This window comes from Bos indicus, chromosome 1 (genome assembly GCF_029378745.1).
Source record: "Bos indicus isolate NIAB-ARS_2022 breed Sahiwal x Tharparkar chromosome 1, NIAB-ARS_B.indTharparkar_mat_pri_1.0, whole genome shotgun sequence".
NCBI lineage: Eukaryota > Metazoa > Chordata > Mammalia > Artiodactyla > Bovidae > Bos > Bos indicus.
Genome location: NC_091760.1, coordinates 96,339,302 through 96,356,386, shown reverse-complemented (window position 1 = coordinate 96,356,386; position 17,085 = coordinate 96,339,302). Strand labels below are relative to the sequence as shown.

Genomic DNA, 17,085 nt, shown 5'->3' with positions numbered 1-17,085 from the left:
GACATGGGTTTGGGTGGACTCCGGAAGCTGGTGATGGACAGGGAGGCCTGGCGTGCTGCAGTCCATGGGGTCGCAAAGAGTCGGACATGACTGAGGAACTGAACTGAACTAGGATTTATATTATACATCTTTAGTTTACTATAATCTATCTTCAATTTTATGTATAGTATAAAATTTTTCATCCACTTTTTGATGTCATTCATTTTAACTTTACATATGGTAGAAACTTTACAATTAAAAAATGAAAACTTGAAATGTTGTTTATATGACCCACTTAGTTCCCATTTCCAATGTGCTCTATTCCTTTGTTATGCCAAATTTCCACCTTCCTACCACTCTCCTTGAAGAACTTCCATTAACATTTCTTGTAGTGGAGGTCTGCTGGCTTTTGTTTCTCTGAAAAATCTTGCATTTGCCATTGTTTTTGAAAGACATTTTCAGTGAATATTAAATTCTAGGTTGACTATTGTGTTTTCTTTCTGTGTTTTAAAGGTGTCCCTCCATTGTCTTTTGGCTCATAGTTTCTGACAAGAAATGTGTTCTTATATCCTGCTGTTTTTACTTGGCTGCTCTTTTTCATTATGTTATTTTCTTTCTGTTTATTTTATTTGAAGTTTGTTTAGATTCTCACATCTATAAAATCACCATTTTTATTAAATATTAGAGATTTTCAAGCATGATTTCCTTAAATATGTTTTCATGCTCTCCTTTCCTCGTAGAACTAGAGTTACCATATGCTAGGCTGCTTGACATTTTTTCAAAATCTCTGTTTTTTTTCAAAAAATCTTTTTCTCTGTGGTTTATTTTGGATAATTTGTCCTTAGTTCTTCATGTTCACCAATATTTTATTTTATAATACCTAAACTGCATCTAATTCTACCCAGTGTATTTTTATTTAAAATATTGCATTTTTCATCTCTAGATGCTCCAACTTGGTCTTTTTAAATTTCTTTTACTCCTGTTATCATTGTATTCATATTTTTCTTTACATTCTTGAGCACATGGAGCATATTTCCAACAACTCCTTTATTGTCTTTTTCTTCTAATTCCATCCTTTCTGTCATTTCTGCTTTTGAGAATTTTGCTTATGTTTAATTTTCTCTCTGATACTTGGTGCTAGCTCTTTAGCAAAATAGAACTACTGGTAAAAGCCAAGATTCCAAAGGCTTGTAATTACCAATAAGTTTGCACTGGAAGGAGATGGGCCAGGTATCAAGTTTTGGGTGATGTCATGATCGTATCTATGGCTGCTAAGTCGCTTCAGTCATGTCCGACTCTGTGCGACCCCATAAACGGCAGCCCACCAGACTCCCCCATCCCTGGGATCTTCCAGGCAAGAATACTGGAGTGGGTTGCCATTTCCTTCTCCAATGCATGAAAGTGAAAAGTGAAAGTGAAGTCACTCAGTCGTGTCCAACTCCTAGCGACCCCATGGACTGCAGCCTACCAGGCTCCTCTGTCCATGGGATTTGCCAGGCAAGAGTACTGGAGTGTGTTGCCATTGCCTTCTCCGATATCTATGGCACCTGATTGCAAATGTTATGTACTGTGAACTCCAGGAGACACCATTCCCAGTACTGATACAACTTAGCCAAGCTTCCTTGTAAGGCCACTAATGGTATGTCTAAAATCTAGACTCTTCATAAATGGGTTTCCCTACATGTGCTCATTTAGGCTTATATATATCCAGTGCAGTGGTGTACTTGACAGGGTTCTCTTTATTTTAGTGTAACTGAAAACATAACTCAAATTAACTCAGATTAGCTTAGGCATAAATGAGGATTTGTTGTTTCTATAACTATGCTGGAGAAATGACAGGGGAGCTGCTAGGACTTGGGTGTGTTTAAACCTGGGCTTTTTTTCTCCATCTAATCCCTTCTGCTTCAGTCTTTACATTGGCTTCATTCTGTCTGATACTCTTTCTCCTATTACAGCATTGCAGATGGGGACCTGAAGCACAGTCAGGCTCCCATCTCTGTTTTATCACTACCAAGGGGCTGAAGTTCACCTTCTGTGATGCCAGGTCAAAAATACCCCAGAGAGAGGCTCAACTGACCTGATTAGAGTCCAGTGTCTACCCCCTGACAAAACAACTATGGCCAAAGAGATAGACCACCCAGACTGAGCCTTTTGGGGTCATGGGCTCACCTTTTTGCCTATCAGTGCGGTCACAAGTAAGCACTATGAGAAAAGAACAGCTTTCTTTGAACCTTATTATTAGATTGAGAGAGAGGAATAAAGAAGAGGCTGATGCTCAGGTACACACTTTGAAAAGTGGCTGTGACAATATTCATTTAAAAAATGAGATAGCCAAGTCTTAGAGAAGTCAAAGGACTCCTTTAAGGTTACAGAGGTAGTAAGTGGCAAAGCTGTGATTTATGAGAGGCAATTATAGGAATTAAGAGGTCAGACCCTAGAATCAGATAGATCTGAGCCCAGATCCTAGCTCTGCTACTTACCAGTGTTGTTTAGGATAAATTACTTTACTTCTCTGCCTCTTATTTCTAAACTTAATATGGGAATAATTATAGTACTGTCTTCATTAGGGTAATCATGAGAAATAAATGAGATAATCCATGCAAAAAGTGCTTAGCATAGTACTAAGCATAATGTAATCACTGCTTAAATATTTGCCATTATTATTGTCTAGAGTTTGAACCTAAGTATGTCTGTTTCAAAGCAGCACCTGTGTGGTTTGTGAGACGCAGGGGAATCACCACAATTGCTTTGCTCTGTTCCAAGCCCCATAACTTTGGAATTTTTATAAATGATCTACAAACAAATGAAGTAATGAAGCCAGTCTTTATCACCACTGAGCAGGGATACCACTACCAGTCACTAAATGGGCTTGATCGATGGACTGGAAATCCAAACCAAGCTTCAGAAATGAAGGATTCCAGCCAGGAGACAGTCTGTCCATTTACCCAAAGAACTAAGATAGCCTCACAACTCCGAGTGCTAACATCATCCGAACTCCCAAAAAGGACTCAGGCAACTGTGGCCTGCCTGTCACTCACTCACTCACTCATCAAATATTTTTTGAGCATTTGCTATGTGTAGACCCTGAGCTCTGGTGTTTGCTATTTATACCCTATAGCTGATTCATGTTGATGTATGGCAGAAACCAATACAATATTATAAAACAATTATCCTTCAATTAAAAATGAATAAATTAAACCCAAAAAGAGTCTCTCCGATTTGAAAAGCCAAAAAGACATTGCGTTCTTAGATGGAGGAGCAGTCGGGGGAGGAAACCTAAACATATATAATATCTGACAAGATTCTCCTTGAAACAAAGTTTGAGAATATTTGAAAAATATTCTCAAATATTTGAATATTTGAAAAAGTTTTCCAACAGTAATTATAAATGGAAATTAAGGGTAGTATCCATCGTTGCTAACTCATGGTGTATAAAAATATCAGTAATATTCTCTTCAAAGCACAAAATGTACCTTTTTACACTGAACAAACACTCTCATAAGCAAATTACAAAGAGAATATTTCTGGCAAAACAGATGGTACTACAAGTACCCGTGTGAAAGATCCCTCAGCTTGATAACCTGTGAAGAACGCCCATTATTCTTAATCACAGTTGATTGATAGGCATTCATTAATTATAATAATATTTTATAGATCCATGGATCCTTTCATCCCTAATTTTCAGAGTGCTTTACAACTAGTAATTAATTTCCCCAACATTTTAAGGACAAATTTAAAGTCAACTTCCAACAAAACTTGCACCAATGCTCAGAATATCTTATTCCGAAGTTTTAGACCTAAACTGTAGTTTTGTTGCCTGAAGCCTTGGAATGAGTAGCAACCAGTTCTCAAATTGTACCCAGAGGGAAACCCAACAGAAGAAAATACTTTGCATGCTGTGCAAGGAAGAAATCAGGGTGTGGGAAAGCTACAACTGATGGTGGCATTTGCAACTGGTTTGAGTCTTAGGTAAAACGGGAATGTGGAGTTATAGGAAAAAGGTCCCTGAGTCGCACTAAAATGCCTGCTATCAGCTTTCACTGGAGGAGAGAGGTACACCGTTGGGTGATCCAGCTTCAGCCAAGGGCAGGTTAAGGGGTTGTATGGTGGGGTGGGGAGAGCCCTGGCACAAAGTTCAGACTGGGCTGTCAGGACCGGCTCCACCGCTGCGAGGCTGTGTGACCCGGAGTGAGTCACTTCACCTCTCTGAGCCTTTATTTCTTCATACAGGAAATTAGTTTGGATTAGTTTGGAGCCATATGTCACACATGAGCAGCCTGCATGACGACGTTGGCTAGCAGCCCTGTTTTCTTTGGCGCACACAGTGTTTTTGTAAATGCCTATATTTCCGGTTTGCCCCAGCCCCCACCATTGCTTGTGACCTTCTACCCAGTGTTCCTCACTCATTTTTGTCACTTTCCAGACCTCTGTAGGCATTTGAGGTGGCAATCCCTAGGTAACATGATCTCTTATTCTGCTTCCAGCCCAGATCACCAGAGAATCTGGATCGTTGGAGGTTGATAAGACTCAACAGTCAGACAGGAGAAGAATTCAGAACTCTGAACCTTGGAGTGTTTTCCAGACTCTTCCATTGGTGAACTGGTGGTATAACCTCCTAGCCCTCTTCCTGTAGATTCCTGACAGTCACACTGTCCATGTCAGTCACAGAATTAGCCTCTTCTATCTCTTTGTACACAGCAAATGATCGCACATAGCTTAGGTCCCTGATTTACTTTCTAATTCTGTCTCCTTGACTCTTCTCTTTTTTTGACCATGCAATATATGGGATCTTAGTTCCCCAACTAGGGATCGAACCCAAGCTCCCTGCATTGGAAGCATGGAGTCTTACCCACTGGGCCACCCTTTCCTCGACTCTTAGAGGTCAGCAAGAGGAAATCAGGCTTTCCAAGTGGCTCAGTGGTAGAGAATCTGCCTGCAATGCAGGAGATGTGGGTTCAACCCCTGGGTCAGGAAGATCCCCTGGAGAAGGAAATGGCAACCCCCTCTAGTATTCTTGCCTGGAGAATCCCCCTGGACAGAGGAGGCTGGCAGCTATAGTCCATAGCGTTGCAAAAGAGTTGGACGGGACTAAGCAATTAAAACAAGAACAAAGGAAAAATCACCCACAGGGCAAAGGAGCTCTTGTCAACAGGAAGTTGTGAATCAATGATGGAGGAAAGAGAGATGGGAAAGAAAAGGTAGGTAAATGCAGTGGGAGAATTTCTCCCCACCCAAAACCCTCCACCCAGATTTAAGTTAGAGAGGGGTCTTAAAGGTAGGCTTTGAATACTCTAAACGGTTTCTAGAGCTACCTTCTGTAGATCTCTAAACTTCCAGCTCTTACTGCATGCTTTCCTAGTTGAGTAGCTTTCATTGAGCTCTCTGGGGGGCTCTCTTTCTGCAGAGGAATCTGTTCATGCTGACCCGAGGGCACACAGCTGCCGTGGGCCTCCGGAACACAGGCTCTTTGTACAATGCAACCCTGTATTGTAGAAACTTCCCCACACACGTTTGCACACAGGAGTTCTGTCATTAACGCAGTACTGGTCATGGGGTGGAATGCATGAAGGGTGGGGAAAATGGCTTCTTTCTCAAAAGCTTTCTTTTTATAAGCTTGGCCCCCCCTGACAACTTGGAATTTTCTTTTGTAGCTGAAAAAACATATTTCTCTTAAACACGACCCAGGCAGTTGCGTGTCCTCAAAGATCTGTTGGCCAAACAGATAACTGAGGCAATTGTTAAAAAGGACCCAACTGCAGATTAAAACCGAGCTGATTCCATGAGTCCCATAGGAATGTGGCTTAGCCTTCAACGTTCCTTTCTGAAATGGTTAATCTTCTTCCTGATCATGAAAGTAAAGTCTACTCACTGTGGAGAACAAAGGGAGCAAATAATCACCCATAACGTCACTACCTAAAGGTTTCATTTTAGCACATTTTCTGGAGAATTTTCCTGTGCATGCTAATATCTTTTTTAAGAATTGAGGCATAATTGACATTTAACATTGTATTTCAGGTGTATAGAATGATGATTCAATATTTGTACATATTGTAAAATGATCACCATAATAAGTCTAGTTAATATGGGTCACCCTATTTAGTTATAAAAAATTTTTTCTTATGATGAAGACTTTTAAGATCCACTCTCTTAGCAACTTTTAAATATGCAATATAGTATTATTACTAGAGCTTCCCTAGTGACTCAGATGATAAGGAATCTGCCTGTAATACAGAAGACTCAGGTTCGATCCCTGGGTCAGGAAGATCCCCTGCAGTAGGAAATGGCAACCCACTCCAGTATTCTTGCTTTGAGAATCCCATGGACAGAGGAGCCTAGCGGGTAATATTATCCATGGGATAATAAAGAGTCGGACACGACTGAGTGACTAACACACATAGAATTATTAACTGTGGTTACCAGGCTAGGTTACAGCCCTGTGACTTAATTATTTTATAATTGGAAGTTTGTACCTTTTGACTTTCTTTGCCCATTTTGCCCGCTCCCCATCTCTGGCAACCACCAATCTGTTTTCTCTATCTATGAGCTTGGTTTTTCATTGTCAGTAGGCTTTTGTTTTAATTTTGCTTTTAGATTCTATATATAAGTGAGATCATAACAGTATTTGTCTTTCTCTGACTTTTTTACACTATGCTAAATTCCTTCAAGGATCATCCATGTCATTGCAAATGGCAAGGTTTAATTCTGTCTTTCTTGCTTAATAGTATTCCTTGTATTCACCTCTTTTTATCCATTCATCATCAAGAAGCATCCATATCTTGACTATTGAAAATATGCTGCAATGCACATAGAGCGCATACATCTTTTCAAATTAGTGTTTACATTTTCTTTGGATAAATACTGAGAAGTGGAATTGCTGGGTCATATAGTAGTTCTATTTTTAATTTTTTAGTAGCTCCACATGGTTCTGCATAGTGGCTGCACCAATCTACATTCCCACCAAGAGTGCACAGGGTTCCCTTTTTCTCTGCATCCTCACCAAAACTTGGTATCTCTTGTCTTTTGATAATAGCCATTCTGACAGGTTGAGGTGATATCTCACTGTGGTTTTGACTTGCATTTTTCTAGTGATTAGTGATGTTCAGCATCTTTTCATGTACCTGTTGACCATCTATATGTCTTCTTAGGAAAAATGTCTGTTCAGAACCTTTGCCCGTTTAAAAACCAGTTGGTTTTTTTGTTTTTGCAATTTATGAGCTCTATATATATTTTGAATATTAACTCCTTATCAGATATATGATTTGCAGATATTTCTTCCTATTTTCCTTTTCATTTTGTTGATGGTTTTCTTTGATGTGCCGAAGCTTTTAGGAATATCTTTTTAAATGCAGTTGAGATGATGCTAGTCTCATCTCTTAAAATCACATTTCCTTTTCAAGATATTATGAAATCTCTCATAGGGAGGATAGAAGGCTTATGTCATTTAATTTTTTTGTAATATGATTTTCAGTGGTTTAGCAGAGATGGGAACATTTGGTCGGGACCACAGAGTTTAGCCATTAAGGAAAGGGATTCAATACTTCCTAAAAAATGCCTTGGGTTATAGTTTTATTGGACTTAAGCTGTGGAATAAGATTTTAAAATTCTTAGCCACTCACATGTTAGATATGACTTCTAGCTGTCTGTTCAGATTCACCATTAATAAAAATACTCTACTTTTTATTCCTATTATTATTTCCTAACAAACCTCTGAGATTTGACTTAGAACACTAGATTTTATTTCTTTAATTAAATTAATTTAGTTCTAATTAATTAATTTTAGCTGTGCCAAATCTCAGTCGTGGCATGCAGGATCTTTAACTGAGGCATGTGAACTCTTAGATGCGGCATGTGGGATCTAGTTCCCTGACTAGGGACTGAAAATTGTCCCCCTGCTTTGGGAGCGAGGAATCTTAGCCACTGGACCACCAGGGAAGTCCTGGAACCACTAGATTTTTAAAGCAGACTTGGGAGCAGTGCCAATGTATTCCCACAAACCAAGAATTTTGCCCTGGGACTATAAACAAGTGGTCTTTGTTGGGGGGAGCACACATTAGGGAAAGAGGAGTTATTAAGTGCTTTGGTGTTAAAAATAAAATGAAAAGTTTATGCTAAATGACCATGTGTTCAGGCTCAAGCTTGAAACAGACTGTGTAGCACCATCTAGAAAACATGAGCTTCAGCAAGAGAGCAAGTACCCCATACACACATTTCCCTTGTTATATCCATCTGCGCGATGAAGAGACAGCAAGATGAAGAGAAGTTGAGGAATTCTGCAAGACCGAGGAGTAACGGGAGCAGTACCAGGAGTAATGGGTCTTGCTCTGCTCCAGCCTTTCCCATCCCAGATTCAGGGCATGGAGACCCCTAATGCTGCCACACAAGGCAGTTCTCAAGGATGCAGTGTGTTCAGGGCTCTTTGCCTCTGGCTAAAATGTGCATTGGAGCCACACTAATGGTTGCCTTTCCATAGAGTAGTTACAAAAATGAGCATGCTTGACCCTTTTAACAGGTTAGGGTGGAAACAAGAGGCAGGAATGGAAATGAAAGGAGCCAGGAGCACAATTATGTGAACTTTCCCAAACATCCCAGGTAAATGGCATCTTTCAAAATTCTAGCACTTAATCTAGTCAGGCCATGGAAAACAAGCGATTTGTCTGAAACTGGGTGTTTACAAAATGGACCTAGCACTTAGAGAACATTAATACCTAAGAGCTTTGCTGAAATTGGTGCAGAACTCACTCTGCACAGTAAAGAGGGGGCTGAGAGAAGGTAGGGGACCACTTGTCAGCCCTCTGATGGCCCCTCATTCCTCAGAGTGGGGGCCACTGTGCCTCCTGCCCTGTGGCTTCAGTTGCAAATCTGAGGCAGAAAGCCTGCCTGCCAGAGCCTTGAGGATTTCCTGCCACCTGACTCACTCCTTTGGTGTCAACCATGGCTGGAGAGGGATGAAGCCAAGGTCCCACCTGCCTCACATGTTGGGCTTTTGCAAAGCCCCAGCAGCCCCTGCTCACTCGCACCATATTGCTAAGACCAGAGGATCCTGCTGTGTATCTGAACCCCTGTAGGTACCAATCTAGGGATCCTCCTGCAAACTTTTTTTCCCCAAGGACCTATTTATTTAGAAAATTGAAAATATGCACTACTCTTTGCTTATCACCAAAACAAAATCTCTTCATGGTAAGAGTTTTGGAAAATAAAAATATGTACCAGGAGAGAAAAATCAAAACACAAAACCCCACCCAGTTACTAGAGATAGCTACCGTTAATACTTAATATCTATCCTTTTAACACATATTTGTGTGTGAGTACACGTTATAGTATATTGAAAAGCAGAGATATTACTTTGCCAACAAAGGTCCGTCTAGTCAAGGCTATGGTTTTTTCCAATGGTCATGTATGGATGTGAGAGTTGGACTGTGAAGAAAGCTGAGTGCCGAAGAATTGATGCTTTTGAACTGTGGTGTTGGAGAAGACTCTTGAGAGTCCCTTGGGCTGCAAGGACATCCAACCAGTCCATCCTAAAGGAGATCAGTCTTGGGTGTTCATTGGAAGGACTGATGCTGAGGCTGAAACTCCAATACTTTGGCCACCTCATGCGAAGAGTTGACTCATTGGAAAAGACTCTGATGCTGGGAGGGATTGGGGGCAGGAGGAGAAGGGGATGATCGAGGATGAGATGGCTGGATGGCATCACCGACTCAATGGACATGAGTTTGAGTGAACTCCGGGAGATGGTGATGGACAGGGAAGCCTGGTGTGCTGCAGGCCATGGGGTCACAGAGTCAGACATGACTTAGCGACTGAACAACAGCAACCCACCATGCAGCATGCAGGGTCTTGGTTCCATCCAGTGATCGAACCTGTATCCTCTGCATTGGAAGTGCAGAGTCTGAACCACTGAACCACCAGGAAGATCCTTACAAGAACACTTTCTGACACTGCTGAAGATTGCCTCACAGTTAGAGACACCAACTCCAATGTGGTCAGCCTGCCTAGGAAATCATCTTGAGATACAGGAGGGACTGTTAAGCATCCTGCTAAAAACAAGTGTCTAGGAACTCAAAACATTCACAGGAAGGACTCTCAGCAATATACACAAAAGGATTCTAGGGCCTTATTATAAGAAACTTCATGCCGCAGAAAACAAAGCAGGAACAGTGGAGGGTCACACAGAGACTTAGCACTTGAAGCCACCACGTGCGACAGAAAAGTGCCAGGGCTGAGATGTCAGCCAGAAAGAGCTGCTCATGGTTGGGGAGACATCCTGCTCAGTGAGGTGGAAGCAGAAGCGTCCACTCACTTTCCTTCAAGTGGAGCCATGCCAGCCAGGCTTGACTCTGTGACCTGGTGTCCTTTCCAAATTCTTCCTTCTGCCCAAGTGGAGGCTGGAGAGAACAGGCCCTCTGCCCTCTGCCCTCTTGAAGTGAGGTTTAGAAAGATGATGAAGTCTTTTCCAAGAACAAACAAGTGTTGAGTCAGCGTGAGGAAGCAAGTCAAGCAACCACACAGAACTAGAATCCCAGAGCCGGAAAAAGGGGAGATTGCTTGTCTAACAATTGGGTTTTCAGACTCTCCTAGATGAACATCAGACACTTCTGCTTCTCCACAGTTACAGCCCCTCCTACTGAACAGTAAGGCCAGGGACCCAGAGTTATCGTTTCTGCCCTGGTTTCGTTCAGAGCTTAGAACATTGTTGCTGGTGCTCCATGGCTGAGGGCCCAAAAAATTGTGCTTAGTCACATTTTCCAGCCCATATGGAGGAAGGTCTTCAATGAGTCAAGGCCATGTCAAGATGGAGCGGAATATTACATGGTCTACATAATTAACTTTGTCTGAGCAGAAATCTCTTTCCTAACTTTGGACTGAAGCCAGGCCAGCAGCTTCGACTGGGGACTTCCAAGGTTCCAGCAATTGTTTCCTTGAAAATCATTGCTGCTTTACTCTCCCTTTGCTTACTCAGAGAACCTATTGGGGCTTGGGTGTCCATTATGCTATTCAAGGCGAAGGTTTGTAACAAAATTGTCATTTCATTCTCCTGTATTGTTACTTAAGCCACAGATATTATGGGAACAATCCGTTTCTACCCACACCATCACCCTGAAAACTTTGGGCTACAATCTAATCTTTCTAACTGGCCCAGTTTTAGAGGAGATAAAATGGACACTATTTTGTTAGAAACACAGCAATATCATTTACTTCTGATAGGCTTATTTAGAATAGGGGATGAAAAATCTTTCAGTTTTATTTATGTGGATCCAACATTCATTCATTCACTCATTCATTCATTCAACAACCACGTATTAAGCTCTGTCACTGTGGGTGTAGGAAATGCAAAGATGGAAAAAAGCACAACTCTGTCATCTTACCCCCTGGAAGGGAAATATAAAGTATAAGGTATGACAGATATAAAACATATAAAATATGCCTCCTTCACAAGGAGGCATAAAGTATAATTTAATCAGCACCATAAGAGAAGTAAATATAAATTCTATGAATTCAAAAGGAAGGAAGGGAGATCATATAATGTATAGAAATATCGAATTACTATACTACGCATCTGGAACTAACATATGCTGTAGGTCAATTGTATTTCAATGAAATAACTTAAAAGTGCAAAAGGACAAAATTTTAACTTAATTCTATAGGGAATTAAATAAAGTACTTCAATTTTTTTTTTTTTTTTTTAAGAATAGGAAGTATTTAGAAGGATGAAGAAAGACTTTATGGAGGAGATGACATGTGGGCTGAAACTTAACAGCTACATGGGGATAAATGGAGGCAATTCCAGGCAGAGGGAACAACAGCATAAGCAAAGGCACAGAAGTGAGAAAGTATAAATTTGTAACAAACAAGGAGTCATTCTTGCACCATTTGGGTACAGGATACATAAAGGGGAGGATAAGTAGGACATAAGACTAAAAATAAAGGTCTGGTGCATATTTTGGAGGATCTTGAGTATCAGGCTAAGGAATTTGGATTTTATTCCAATAGCCACACGACATCATCAGAGTGGAGAGACAGGGCAATACCAGAGGGCGACAGTGAGGGATGAGAGGTGAGTTACTGGGAGGCACTACCGCAGGGCAGACAAGAGTTCACTGGACCTGAGTCAGGACAAAGCACACAAGCCTGGAGGCAGAGGCAGCATCCACAGAGCTCAGCAGCTGTTTGGATGAGGGCTTAGAGCCAAGGGTCTGTGCCAGTCATTCTCTAGGTCAGTACTTCTTCAGCTTTAGCACATCAGAACCACCCAGAGGGCTTGTTAAAATACAGATTGTGGGCCCCACCCTTGGAGTTTCTGATTCAAATCTGGAACAGAGTCCCAGAAACTGCATTCCTAGCAAATTCCCAGGAGATGCTGCTGTTGTTGGTCCGAGGAACACACTTTGAGAACTAATGCTCCAGGTCCTCCAGGCTCACTTTTGTGACTCTGGGGAAGCAACTGCAAAAGGACAAGGGAGGCAGGAGAGGGAGTAGTTAGAGTCATTACTAGTGAATTGGAGGAGACTTTGCTTGTCCTTTTAACTTACAGCCTTCCTGATGTCTGGAGCAAAAAATTAGAAATGTTTAACGTGTGCAAAGACATTTGTATTAACCTATGAGCTGGAGCACAGAAGCGCACTGATTTAGGGCTCAGGCATTCTGTTTTTCTTTGAAAAAGCATGTGTGCTTAGTCATTCAGTCGTGTCTGACTCTTCACAACCCCATGGACTGTAGCCCACTAGGCTCCTCTGGCCATGGGATTTTTCCAGGCAAGAATACTGGAGTGGGTTGCCATTTCCTTCTCCAGGAGATCTTCCCAACTCAGAGATCGAACTCAGGTCTCCTGCGTTGCAAGCAGACTCTTTTCTGTCTGAGCCACCAGGGAATCCCTAAGAATACTGCACTGGGTAACCAAATGCACAGGCACTGATCTTACGGGAAGGCAACATTGTGATGTAATGTTAGAATCAGCAGCCTTGAGTTCAAATCCTGACTCTGCTCCTCTGTCAATGACTTAATCTCTTAAAGTCCCAGTTCTTCTGTATTAAAATTGGATTAACAATGTGCAGTGCACTGTGCTGTGAGGAATAAATGCAGAAACCTACAGAAAGCACTGGGCACCATGCTTGGCACACTCGAGGCTTCCTGAATTCTGGCTTCCCCTCTACCTCAACCCTTCAGGGGTGAGTGAAGGGGGTAAAGCCTGTGGTGAAAGCCCTATAAGTGCCTCAGTCAAACAGCCCCTAGGAGACACCTAGGGTCCCATAGTTATCCTGACATGTCTTGGATTGGTGCTAGTGGTGAAGAGCCCTACTGCCAATGCAGGAGACATAAGAGACATGGGTTCAATCCCTGTGCTGGGAAGAATTCCTGGAGAAGGAAATGGCAACCTGCTCCAGTATTCTTACCTAGAGAATCCCATGGACAAAGGAGCTTGGCAGGCCATAGTCCATGGGGTTGCAAAGAGAGAGGCATGACTGAAGCGACTTAGCACACGTGCGCACATAGATATCTTTACAACTGCCAGCAGATGGGAAAATTCCTCTGCTAGGAGAGCACTGGGAAATGGAGTCTGAAATGGGAGATGGACACAGAGGGAGGGGTTTCTGAAACAAAGCCGTTTTGTCTTCTTTGGAATTTCACTCAGGCCAGGTGGCCTTGACCAGAGGAGTGTCCTAGAGGGCTTTTTGAGGCTTTGATCCCAGTGGTGAGGCTGTGAGAACTTTAGAAGATTTTTCAGAGTGCCCGCAGTAGAAAAATGAGCTGGTAAGCATTTTTCTCCCTCTTTTACCAGATAAATCTGATGTCATAACATCCCCAGACAGGAAAGCAGAATGCAGACTTGGCAGTGAATCACAGAGGGAAGAGTGTCTGAGACTGAGCCTGTGTCATGGGAACCCAGTGACAAGAAGGCCCTGAGGCCCCCCACCCCTATCCGGGGAGAAAGGGTTTGGAAAACAGGCAGGCCCATCATGTCAGCCAGATGCATTGGGGACAGAGGGGAGAGGGAGCTGGAGGGGAGTAGAGAGTCACATGGTTCTCCTGCTCTGGGCGGATCAACCCAAGTACACCAGGTCATAGGTTAGTTGGAAGGTTAGAGCCGCACTCATCCATTGAGTGGGGATGTCCAGAGAGAGAGAAATGGGTTGCATTACATGACTTCCAAGATCCCCACTCAACTTGCCATTTGATGATTCTGTGATAGGAGCTGCCAAGCCCAACATAACTGAAGCTGCCCCCTGAGGGAGACTCCATTGATTAGTCAGGAAGAGAAGAACATTCAGGTCCACCAAGCTCCTAACTGTGACTTGGCACTCCTCATTGTTTAAAAGTTTATGTACTTTCCCCTAACTTGATCCAGTGCAGATACAAAGGAATGTTATGCAATTAAAATAAATGCCTTCACAGAAGACTATGATGACAAGGAAAGCAAAAAATGAAAGAAAAAAAAAGTGTAAGTGAAAGTCTTTCAGTCATGTCTGACTCTGTGAAACCCCATGGACTATAGCCCGCCTGGTTCCTCTGTCCATGGAATTCTCCAGGCAAGAATACTAGAAGGGGTTGCCATTTCCTTCTTCAGGGATCTTCCCAACTCAGGGATCAAACCCAGGTCTCCTGCATTGTAAGCAGATTCTTTACCCTCCGACCTACCAGGCAAGCCCAAGCAAAGGAAAGGCAGGTCACAAAAACATATAACACTATTATTATTTTAAAAATAGAATGCAAAAAGACTGCAAAGATAGCTCAGGGTTAACTCTGGTGGTCAAATTATAGGTAATTTCTTCTTTTGTTTTATCTGAGTTTTTGAAATCATTTACAAATAAGTATGTATTACCTTTGAAGTAAGAAAGGACAAAATAATTTAATTCAAAAATGTTCATTCTAGAAAATGCTTTCAGTAAATATGAGTATAAACTACATATGATTTTGTTATCTTCATCTAAGTATTTTCCACATTGTTAAAAACTTTCTAATTATTATTAACAGCTGAATGGTATTTCATCATATAATTATACCATACTTTTTTTTTGTCTCAGTCCACAATTATTGGCTATTTATATCGTTTACAACTATTTATTATTACAAATAATGCTGCAACCTATCTTTTTAGCTCATTTAATTTTCCCATAGATTTTATCTTTTCCCTAATTGCCTTTGCAAGATTGAATTTCCCTATACTCCCACACTCGGGTAAACATATTTCTTTATTTTTCTCACAATTTAGAGATAAACCCAGTGTACTTTAATAGGGGTCCTCTCTCACACTAAGACTTTCTTGTAAGAGTGTTAGGCATTTGAATTGTCATGACAATTGTCAGTCACAGATTTGAGCCTTAAAGGTCATTCAGTCCTATGCCCTTGTACAGGGAGGAAGCTGAAGCCCAGAGACTTAGAATGGCCAGCCCAAGGCACATGGTGAATTAGTGACTGAGCTGGAAAAGCAAATTCATGAGTATTTTTCATGAACTTCGGAGGATCATCAAACAATGAGAAGATAGATAGAGAAGACAGAATGAAAAAGACTTAGTGGTAGGAAGGGGAAGGAGAGTAGGATCTACAGGAGAGAGGGAAGGAGGTTGGATTAGGTGGGATAAAGAAAACTGAGACCAAGGACAAAAATGTAAAAAGAAAAAGTACATGAGAAAAGTTAACATATCTTTACGGCAGGGTTTCTCAGCTTCAGGACTATTGGCATGTGGGCCAGATGATTCTTTGTTGTGGGGACCTGTCTTATGCATTGTGGGAGGTTTAGAGCACCCCTGGCCTCTACTCATGAAATCCAGGAGCCACCAGAGCCCCCAGTTGTGACAAACAAAAATGTCTCCAGACAATGACAAATGTCTTCTGGGGGCGAAGTCACCCTGAGGTGAGAATCACTGCTCTCTGGTATTGTTCTCCATGACACACCCCTGGAGAAATACATCCCCCATTTCTGACTGCTGGAAAGGAATCTAAAACGTCTGAAAGAGGAAACTGGAAGCAAAACATGCCGCTGCAGTTTATAGAATGTCCCCAAACAGAAGGTTGTGCTGAAATGCAGGCAGAGAAAAATGGTTCAATAAAGCCCATTTTTCTGACTTTGAAAATGAGACAGGAAATACACAATTTGCTTCCGGCATGAGGATGAGTCAGAGAGAAATGAACAAGAGAAACATGGACTTAGCTTCTGACCTTTAGAAAGAAGAAAAACAATTTTATCACTAACTCTCCCCCCATTCAATCCTGGATCTTTGTGAGAATAAGGAAGGAAATTTCCATTAGGAAATCTTCTCACAAGGCTAATGAAACACCAGGAATTGGAAGTAACAGGTAGAAATGTGTTTGTTTTTCCATGAAGGACAAAGCAGAGGGTAGTATGAGTTAGATTCACTGATTTTAAAAAAAGAAAAAAAATCAGCCACTGTTCACTGAGCACTGTAGTGCCTGTTGTTGTTGTTAAGTCACTAAGTTGTATCTGACTCTTTTTCGACCCCATGGACTAGCCCAGCAGGCTCCTCTCTCCATGGGATTCTCCAGGCAAAAATACTGGAGTTTGCTGCCATTTCTTCCCGTCCCAGTCTCCTGCATTGCAGGTAAATTCTTTACCACTGAGCCACCAGGGAAGCCTTCATAAAGGGCCTTATATACACACTATCTCTCCAGAACCTCCCTTTAACCCTTGAGTCAGATCTTATTATTACCCTCATTCAACATACGAGGAGCTGAGTGTCAGAAGTTAGGTAACTTGCCTAAGGTCAGTCAGCCATGTGATGAGGCCAAAATTCAAAATAGGCCTGTACAATTAGCAAGGCAAGGCCGTCACCTCTTAGCATACCTTCCCTGGCCTCTGCTATCGACAGCCTACTTCTATAAGATTGCTATGCTGTCCCGTTTTAGGGTGTTTTCTAAGAAACTCCACAGTACACCACATCATGGTCATGAGCAAGAGTATGGGGCACTCCATGTAGCCTGAGTCCAACCTGGAGGCTTCTCCCAGGAGTTCACTTCCATCCTAAATATACAGAAAGATCAACAGAATATAGTACACTAGGTGCTGTCAGACTCCAGTCTCAGGCTTGCACCCATCCTAGTCCATTCCTCTGGCTGCCTTTCACAGAACACAGAGGCTGTCTCCCCCCACTT

At 41.9% G+C, this 17,085-nt stretch overlaps 1 protein-coding gene and 1 long non-coding RNA gene across 3 annotated transcripts in view; one reads left to right on the top strand and one right to left on the bottom strand.

Moving 5' to 3' along the window:
- The window catches only part of PLD1 (phospholipase D1), a 283,505-nt gene that overhangs the window by 6,557 nt on the left and 259,863 nt on the right, over window positions 1–17,085 (bottom strand). The window lies entirely within an intron of this gene.
- The window catches only part of LOC139176153 (uncharacterized), a 111,188-nt gene that overhangs the window by 64,784 nt on the left and 29,319 nt on the right, over window positions 1–17,085 (top strand). The window contains exon 3 of the long non-coding RNA XR_011560621.1: window positions 4,464–4,573. This is a non-coding gene — a long non-coding RNA (uncharacterized lncRNA). The remainder of the gene's footprint in view (window positions 1–4,463; window positions 4,574–17,085) is intronic.